Genomic DNA, 10,111 nt, shown 5'->3' on the forward strand with positions numbered 1-10,111 from the left:
TTTTTTTTTTTTTTTTTGGCAATGACATCTGACAGGAGTCTAATCTATAAAATAATAGAAAACTTCAGCACCTTAATAACAAAAATTTAAACAATCCAGTTAAAAAAATGGGCAAGGAACATGAACAGGCACTTCACCAAAGAAGACACTCAGATGACTGACAAGCACATGAAGAGGCACTGCCATTATGAAGCATGTGTTGTTCAAAGTCAAGAACAGGTTTACCTACTTAAATTTTTGGTGGTTACCAGGGAGGGGAAAAGGAAGGTAGGAGAATCGCTTACTAGATAGTTGTTGGTCAGTGCTGTCACGTCAGTTCTGACTCAATGTGACCCTGTACAGTGTTTCCAAGGAGCAGCTGGTGGGTTTGAACTGCTGACCTTGTGGTTCGTAGTCAAAGCATGGTTGTTTTGAGTAGGAACTAACTCAACAACACTTGACAACAATAGCAATAGCAAATGCTGTAGCATATACAATTCTTCAGCAGCATTAATAACCACCAAAATTTGTGAATGGTGAGTGATTGTAAAGGTAGATATGTATGCTGATACATATAGATAGGTGTGGGAAGGCACATAGGAGTACAGGGGCATGCATACATGTGTTGTGAACATTTGTGTATGCAAGGAGGCTTTAAAAAGTTCATGGGAATATGGAATTCACAGTTTATGGAATTTTCCCATGAACTTTATAAGCCTCCTCATGCATATTTATATGTTCTGCATGTTTATTCATATATGTAATAAAAGCACATAGGGGGTACCGTTGTGGAAACATTTTAGAAATATCCAAACACCTCATGGGTCTGAGTTACTAGGCTTGAAGGCTAAGGATCGTAGTCTCAGGACATCTAGATCACGTGGCCTACCATAATCCATAAAGATAATGCTCTACACATCCCAGTTTGCTGAGTAGTGTCTGGGTCTTAAAAGCTTTCAAATGGCCATCTAAGGTAGAACTATTAGTTTCTTCTCATATGGAACAAAGGGCAGTAAAGGGAACAAAGGTCCAAAGAAACAATTAGTCCACAGGACTAACAGCCCTCCAAAGCCCAGCCTCCACTAGCCTGAGACCTAAAGAACTAGATGGTGACCAGCTACCACTACTGACCACTCTGATCATCCACACAATGGAAGGTCCCAGTTAGAATGGAAGAGAAATGGAGAAGGAAACTCAAATTCATAAAAAAGACCAGACTTGCTAGACGGAAACTGAAGGACCCAAGAATATTGTCTTAAAAACCCTTTTAACCTAGAGCTCTCAGAAAACAATTGTCACCATATACTAGATTTACATGTAAAACAAACAACAACACCTATGAGAAATGTGACCCTTAGAACAATCAGTGGTTTGAGACCAAACAGGCAACATTTGGTTGAAGGCAAAGAGGACATGGCAAGGAGAGGCAAAGAATTCGGAGGTATGGAAACGGGGAAGGTGGGGTGGAAATGGAGAACACTGACCTATTGTGGGGAGAGCAATGGATGACAGAACAATTTGTTTATAAATGGCTAAATGGAAAACTCATCTGCTGTGTAAACTTTCACATGAAACACAGTAACATGTTAGAAAAATTTTTTTTCATGTCTATTGTTTTCCTGTAAGGAGCTCTGGTAGCGTAGTGGTTACAAATCAGGCTGCTAACCTCAGGGTCAGCAGTTTGATACTACCAGCTGTTCCACGGGAGAAAGATGAGGCTTTCTGCTCTCGTAAAGATTTACATTCTCAGAAACCCTGTGCAGGGTTGCTATGAGTTGGAACCGACTCCATGGCACATAACAACAACTACATTGTTTTTCTGTAGGAAAAGCAATGGACTGCTAATCGCAAGGTCAGTAGTTCAAGTCCACCAGTCACTCCGTGGAAACCCTATACAGGGTCAGTATAAGTTGGAACCGTCTTGACAGCACACAGCAACAACAATTGTTCACTTATGACAGAACAGACAACATTTCTCACACCACAGACCTGTAAAAGGTCAACCTCTGTGAATGTCCAGATTCCTGCTTTCTGGTTTTAGCTGCGCTCTGCGCCTCCCCTGCCGAGAGGTCAGCTTAACTCAGAGGCAACAGGGACATGTCTTCACTGCCATGTTGCTGTTAACTGCTGTTGAGTCCGTTCCGACTCATAGCAACCCAGGATATGGTTTCTGAGGAGCAGTTGGTGGGTTTGAACCGCTGACCTCATGGTTCAAACTGACCTTGTGGTCCTGTGCTTATCCTACAGCGCCATACCAGGATGCCATATACCTATAGCCATCTATCTATCTGCATTTTGTTGTGAATTAGGTAAAGGTTTACACTGTCATAAGTAGGTGATATGACAGAGTAGAAGTTAACGTTTCTCACTCTGAGCTGTTCTGATAGATCCCTGAGAAGGGACGGCAGAAAGCTTTTCTTTTCTACAGTGATTATTCTCGCAGGAATCTAGACATGTCCACAGTGGCGGGCTGGTGTGGTGCTATAGGATAAGCACTGGAATGCAAACTGAAAGATCAGCAGTTCAAACCTACCAGTTGCTCCTTGTAAACTCTATACAGGGTCGTTATGAGTTAGAACCTACTGGACAGCATGTAGTAACAACAACAACAACAACAACGGGCATGTTTACAGACTGTTTCCCCTCAACATGCTTCATCCCATGACCCTCAGGCACAGGTGTGACCTGTGGGCACAGGCTTGGCCCAGTGCTGGTGTCCCCTGTATGCCTATGACCCAAGGGAACACTCCTGGCCCAGCATCAATGCACCTTTGGATCTCCGGGTACTTCATGAGGTTCAGAAGCCCATTATCTCAGAGTGGTGCTGGTGGTCTCTGTCCCTGGAAACAACAGGTCAGCCTCAGTCATGACAATATCGTCCAGGCTCCGATCTTTGTTTTTCCTGCAATGCCAGAGACAGACGAGGACTTGAAAAGAGGATGTCTCCAGACGGGTGCCAAGAAGACAGCTCTCTTTTCTTAGTAAATGAGAATGTGCTGGCCCTCCTAGTTCTACAGAGAAAAAAACTGTTTTTACTGAACAGTTGCTGTGGCCTAGCTGACACCCACTGCTTTATGAGATCACCAGGTCAAACATGATCTGGAGCCGGTAGTGACATTATCATCTCTGTTTCACTGTTAGGGAAACTGAGGATCCCAGGAAACTTCTCAGGAGCAGGACTCATTTCCACCCTAAGGCTCCATGCATTCCTCCATCAGCTCCAAAGCTGACAGTGAGACCCTTTGGTCCAAGGCTGCTGTAAGCCCCTACCACCCTGTCCCAAGTCAAAGGTGACCTCGGTGCTTTCCAGCAAATCAGGGGCTGGGGCTGAACATTTTTTCACTCATAGAATTTATAGTGGTGACTGTGTTGTGGGGTCTTGGCTGGCAGCCACTGCATTGTAGCAATTGCTTTAAGGACTCTCTATCCCAGAGGCCAGTGCCTTGTGATCCAAAGGCCTGCCTGGCTAGTCAGGACAAGCTACAGATCCAGGAAATCACTCTGGAATCTGGACACTCCGATGATGGAGGAGGATTCCTGGACAACAGGTCAGTTCTCTGGGGAAATCAGGGTGTGGATTTCACATCTGGCCAACAATCAGGGTGTGGATTTCACATCTGACCAAGAGGACAGCAATCCTGATGACACAGTGGCTTAACCATTGTTGGGAGAAAGGTGAGCCTGTCTCTTCCTGTGACAGTTGACAGTCTCAGAAACACTCGGGAGCAGTCCTGCTCTGTCCTATAGGCTTGTTCCAGCGCGGCTCTGAGTTGGAATCAACGTGATGGCACTGGATTTGCTTGGATTTGGTTTCATCAAGAGGAGACATGAGGGCTATCTGGTAGATTATGTCGTACAGGCCCAGGACCCCTTCAAATCTCACATAATATGGGATCTATGTTCTGATGAGGAAAACTGAGGACCTCCATAGGCAAGATGAAGGTGGTTAAAGCCATTGGCCCAAAGGTGACACAGACCACAGCCTGGGGCAGGCTGCTGCAAGGGACCACACGCCCACCTGTGGCTGGCAGTTTGGGGTGGTGTGGTGTTTGAGGCTGCTCAAGTTCTGCATCTGACTGATGTGGGCAGCAAGACACACCCAACTAGAACTCCCTGTGCTAAGGTGAGACCATCAGCATCAAAGTGTGACCATGATACCAGATGTGTCTGAGTGTGGCATGAGTAGGAAAACGCTTGTCAGCCCCCACCTTCAGCCTCATCTGGGGCTCTGATCCAGACATGCTCCACAGTCTGGGGTGGGGGGCACCTTTTCCATCTCAATGAGCAGGCAGTCGGTGAAATTCCAGGGGCAGTTGGGGTCCAGTGATGCGTACTGCTTGATTTTAGATGCATTCTTTGTGACCCTCCTGTGGCTCCCAGACAGGTGTATCATATATTGTGACTAATAATCTTAACTAGGTTTTTTGTTGTTTTTTTCTGGATGTAATCTAGTTTTACATTGTGGCTTGGCTAATGCTTGACTTTATGACCATTGTGATCATTTCATTTGAACATATATTTCGGGTGGACAGGATCATTGTGGCACTGCTGTCAGAGGTGGCTTTCTGTGGTGGAAACATGATCATCATGTCTGATCCTTACCTGAACATCAGTCTCAAGGACACACCACCCTTAAATGGCAAATGATGACTGTCCTGAGGCTAACAAAGAGACTGCCTCAAAAAAGAATACTGGGGCCTCTTGCCAGGTGCCCCAACATGGACATGCTCTCACTCTTTTAGGTGTCCCTCATACTCCATAATCAGAGTTTCCTATTTTCCCATTTCCTGTTGGAAACTATACAGCAAAATTTTGGGCAAATGAGTGGATATGAGGGTCTACACCTGGAGCCAAGGGGTGCTCAGCAGGTAGAAGTTGTCCTTGAATATGTTCATCAGTCAGGCATGTCTTGTCACTGTAGTCAAAGTGCTTACAGAAAAGGATGTCAGTGATGACATTGCAGGGCCCACCACCGATGAGGAAGGTGGAGTCAAAAGGCTGACCTGGTTGTCAGAGCTGTACACATGGGACTTGAGTCTGTGAGCTGCTCATACGACACCCACAGGGTGGGTGTCTCCTGCCACAGAGTGACCAACGCCTGTTTTCACTTATTTATTCTAAATAAATCCATTACCTTACGTGAAACATTACTGGGAATTATAATGATTCACATAAGATAATGAATTTATTTAGAGCTCTGGTGTGGTGCTATAGGATAAGCATTGGATTGCTAACCTCAATGTTGGCAGTTCAAACTCAACATTTACTCCTCGGAACCCTTGTGCAGGCTTACTATGTGTCAGAACTGACTGAACAGGACTTAACCAACAATGGTTTCATAGAGAACGCAGAAATTACTCTCTCCCCAGCTACATCTTCTCTACCTAAAATGCAGAATAAGGAACTCAAGTTGTTCTATACATGGCCCCCTGAACTGCCCATAGTTTCAGATGGTCCAGATGCTGTCTGGGGGTGTCAGCCTCTCCCCAAGAATGGAAGTGCTATCCCAGATGGATAGACTCTTCCCCATAAATGGGCTCTCTGTCTCCAGGGCTGGGACACTTTGCTGCATGTGGACACACTGTACTGGGTTGGATGGGCCAGGTTCCTCTCTCCCCATTTCCCGTGGTGTCTCGTGTCTGGGTGGGATACACACTTTGAATCTTCCTAAGTTCCTCAGCAGGAAGGGGGCCTCCGTCTGGATCCACTGTTCGTTGCCTTCCTTCCCCATCCCATAGTCCCCTCAGGGTGGTCAGGGAAAAGCACCGGGTATCTTTCCAGGTGGGCCATTATTGAAAATTATTCCTAGAGAAGAACAGAGAGCAAGGAGTCAATCATCTTAAATCAAGTTCTGGGAGAAATGGATGCTGGAGTAAGGCGTTCTCAGTGGCTTGTAGGCGTGGAGGGAGAACCAACCAGGCAAATGCAGAAAAAGGGCATCCTGGAAGCAGAACTGGACTGAGCCTAGGCCTGCAGTGCCCAAAATTCTGGGGGAGGATGCGCTGACATGTTGTAGGATCAGGAGCCAGGAGAGCTCATGGCTTAGAATCCAGGGAGAGTGTCTTTGGGAAGGATGGAATCATCAGTTAGAGAAATCAGGAGAGGTGAAGAGTGGTAAGGTAGACAGTTGCCCAGAGGTATGGTAAGAGAAGAGAAATTCGGAGGTTGGAAGGGGGAAGGGATGAAGAGGGTAAGGGAATTTAACAAATGTTTTCAGAAAGGGTAGGAGGAAGGAGAAGAAAGAGAGCCCGGGCGAAGCAGGAAGGCTGGGTTCTCTTCCAGCATTTCATGGATTTACTGAAATGGTGCAGTTCATATAGCACACAGCACATGACCTGTGCCCAGTATTGCACATTTGCATCATCAAGGATGAAGCAACGCAGCCATGGAAACTGCCCAGTGGTGTCCAGCCCCTCCAGCGCCTCCCAGCCGCCATACCTGCCAAAATTTAGATACACCTCTGGTCTGAGGACCTGTTTATGATCAGTATGTGGGAGCCCTGACAGTACAACGCTGCAGGGCTAGACTCACCGCGGGCCTTGTGGACATGGAACGCGGGGATCTCTCCACGTCCGGAAAACTCCGTCTTGTACTGGAGCAGGACCTCTCTAACCACCTGGTAGCTATGTGTGAACACAGGCCCATACCGCTCTGCGAGCTGGGAACACAGGGCGCAGAATGGTCTGTACTTAAAACACATCCTCATAAAGTTACTGCTGTTGACCGAGAGACCCCAGAGTGGTAGGAAAGTCCTCGTCCCTGTCCAGCGCAGGGAGTATACCGAGCATAAGGGTCTGGTGTTCCCACTCATGGTTCACGCTTGGTGAACCACACGGTCCCTCTGATACCTCCAACACTGGCTCGGGTGCAGCAGCGCTGGAAGGTTGACCTAACTGTGGTCCAGCTCCACGGCTACCCCTCCTCGTGCACACCCACAAAAACGCCGTTTTAAAAACGTGTCCATTTCCTTTGTTTTATAACAGATTTTAAGTCACGGATTTTGAAATTTTAATCTGTGAAAAAAAAATCTGAGGGAGCTTCAAAAAATTCGTGGCAAAATGAAAATAAAACATAAAAGAATTTCCCCATGAGTGTTCTAAAGCCACTTCCTATTTATTGTTAGAAAACAGAAAGTGGCTATTTGTAAGGGGTAAGTTTTCAGGTGTTTGTCCCTTTCAAAAGGGACCCTGGTGGCACTGTGAGATAAGCACTGTATTGCTAACTGCAAGGTCAGTGGTTCAAACCCACCAGGCTTTCTGAGGGAGAAATATGAGGCTGTTTGTTCCCTTAAATATTTAGTCTTGGACACCCTATGAGTTGGAATCGACTTGAAGGCAGAGGGCTTGTTTTGTCTCTTTCACCGTGTTATTACTGGCTTCTCCTCAGAAACCCTATTCAGGGTCACCATGGGTCTTACCTCACTTGATGGCACTTAACACCAAATTTACATATATTGATCAATTCACAGTGGTTTAGCAAGAAAGTTGTATTAATCCTTCTGGAAAATACCTACCATGAGCAATCAATTAGAAGGAAGTTTCCTCAGGGTTGTGGACTTCAACACTACTGCCTGAGCCAGGTGTGTATTATATCCCGCAGAGCTGGGATCTACCAGTGCTGTGAATCTGCTGGATTCAAGGAAAGGTAGATGACAAGACGCTGGACACCTCGAAGGAATACCCGGCCTACAGGTAAGGAGACCAGATCTTTGCCTAGAGCTCTGGATTCAGACTTCTAGCCTCCTGAACCATGAAAGGTTCATCCTATTTGGTAGAGCCATCCACTAGGGGTAGGTCTGTGAGAGTGGCATTGGACAACTGAGGCACATACTGATTTTAAATGTTTCAACTTAGACATAAAGTTTTATTAGGACTTCCTCCTAATTGGGAAATGTCTGATTCCTGCAGAATGAAAGTGACAATCTTAGGTGGCACAGTGGGTAAGTGCTCAGCTGCTAACAGGAAAATCTGCATACAGTTTATCTCACCTTTCCTTGCTATTTATCATGTCAGAAGACACACATTCCCAATCAACATTCTCCCAGTATCGTTTTGATGCAATATGAAATTTCTTTGAAAACTTAGTATATGTATCCTATTCCATACGCCTTGTCTTCTGTAACATTCCTACACCACCACCACACTGTCTCCCTGAAAAATGTGTTACAATGGTCACACAGCATGTTCTGAAACACTGTTCATGTGGTAACAGCTTTTAATAGCAACAGGAAAATGATATACACAGCGGATAAACACATAGGGCACAGTCTTAGATGGATCCCTCTATTCAAAACAGATGTTCAAACTAAACAATCAGCAGTATTGTAGCATCAAACAGGTCAGGATAAATGTCAAGCCTATGAGGCTAAAGATACAAATCAGGAGCAAGATTAGTATACACGTCACAAGACACCTTTGAGCATAATTTCTGGGGAAGGCAGGTGCCATCTCATGAGATTCTAGGGAGTCCTGCTCCTCTTGGAGTGTGGCCTCCTCTACTCGGAATGGAATACATGTGTGAACTCCTGGACCCAGGGTAATCCTCTGCTCTCTGCTAAATCCCACATGCTCTTGGGGCACAGTCCCCTCCACTCTAGCTGTGGCCCCCTGTTCCTGGGTAGGCAAGCTCTGCTCTGGCAACACAGGCCTCAAACTTCTAGGTGTGGCCACCTGCTTTCGTCTAAGGGTCCCCTGTTCAATGGGAACATGCTCCCACTTTCTAGTTGTGGCCACCTGCCTTGGACACTCAGCCGTCTGGTCTCGGGGCTGGGCCCCCTGTTCTGGAGGCACAACTCTCTGAACTAGTGGCACAGACACCAGTTCTTGGGATGCAGACCATTTCTCAAGATGGGCCATCTTACTCCACTTGCGGATCCCTGGACCTAGTACAGTCTCCTGATCTTGGCATAGGACACCCTGCTCTTGGAGCTGGGCACCTTGTTCTTGAGGCACAGCACTGTGCACTAAGGCCTTGAGCTCTATCTCTTGAGGAGGGTCCCTGCCCCCCTCTGTCCCAGTCCCCTCTGTCTCTGTTGCCATCGGGACCTCTTCTCCCTCTATGACAGATGCTGCCCCTATTCCGGACACACGCAGTGTCTCCTCCACTTCTGGATCCATCGAAGCCGCTGCCGCCATTGTGGTCCCTGTCACAACTGCAGCCTTAGACCAGCTCTGCTCTGGAACCGCTCTGCTTCTCTGATAGCTTGTCTGCAGCTCAAAATTCAACAAGAAGGGGAAGAAAGGCACACAAAAGGCGAATTATCAGGTGAGCAAAGTATCTCAATAGATACTTCATGAGAGAAGATACATGGGGGACAATCATATTAAGAGATTCTCAACATTGCCTGATGTTGGTGTTGTTAAGTGTCGCCGAGTCAATTCCAACCCATAGCGACCCCATATAGGGTTTCCATGGAGCAGCTGGTGAGCTTGAACCACTGACCTTGCAGTTCAAATGACTTTGCAGTCTGATGCATTAGCCCACAGCACCACACCAGGACTCTGTTGTTGTTGTTGTTATGTGCCAAGGAGTCGGTTCCGACTCATAGCGACCCTGTACAGGGTTTCCGAGGCTGTAAATCTTTACGGGAGCAGAAAGCCTCATCTTTCTCCCGCCAAAAAGCTGGTAGTATCAAACGGCTGACCTTGCAGTTTGCAGCCCGATTCGTAACCACAACGCTACCAGAGCTCCTTACACCAGGACTCTAGAGAACTGCAAATTCAAACAACAGTGAGACCTCATACACATCTGTATGGGCCGTGACACACTAAGGGCATGAGGAAAGTGCTGGCTTGGCCACCGTAATATGCAGTCCAGACAATGTGAATGGTTAAGACTTAAGACACAGTTTCTTCCCTAATGCCCAATCATGGTCAATTACTACCCCATCAATTATCTTTTTTCAGAGATTATTTCTTCTTTAATTTGTGACCAATCCCCACTCTAGAGGTTATCCTAGAAAGAGGGAAACACAGCTACTCATTTCTTGTGAAGATCATTGACAACCACCCTGGGAAAGGGCTCACGGTCGTTCTTAGAGACAACATGTTCATACTGGTCAGCAGGACCTGAGATACACATAGCACCAAAGAAGTTTCTCAAATTCTTCAGGTTCTCACCCTGTGCCCAGGTT

At 46.5% G+C, this 10,111-nt stretch overlaps 1 pseudogene; it reads right to left on the bottom strand.

Moving 5' to 3' along the window:
* Positions 1–9,113, bottom strand: part of LOC102842636 — a 21,842-nt pseudogene extending 12,729 nt beyond the window's left edge.
* Between the last annotated feature and the right edge of the window lie 998 nt (positions 9,114–10,111).

The sequence above is a fragment of the Chrysochloris asiatica genome, unplaced genomic scaffold, assembly GCF_000296735.1.
Source record: "Chrysochloris asiatica unplaced genomic scaffold, ChrAsi1.0 scaffold00121, whole genome shotgun sequence".
Lineage (NCBI taxonomy): Eukaryota > Metazoa > Chordata > Mammalia > Afrosoricida > Chrysochloridae > Chrysochloris > Chrysochloris asiatica.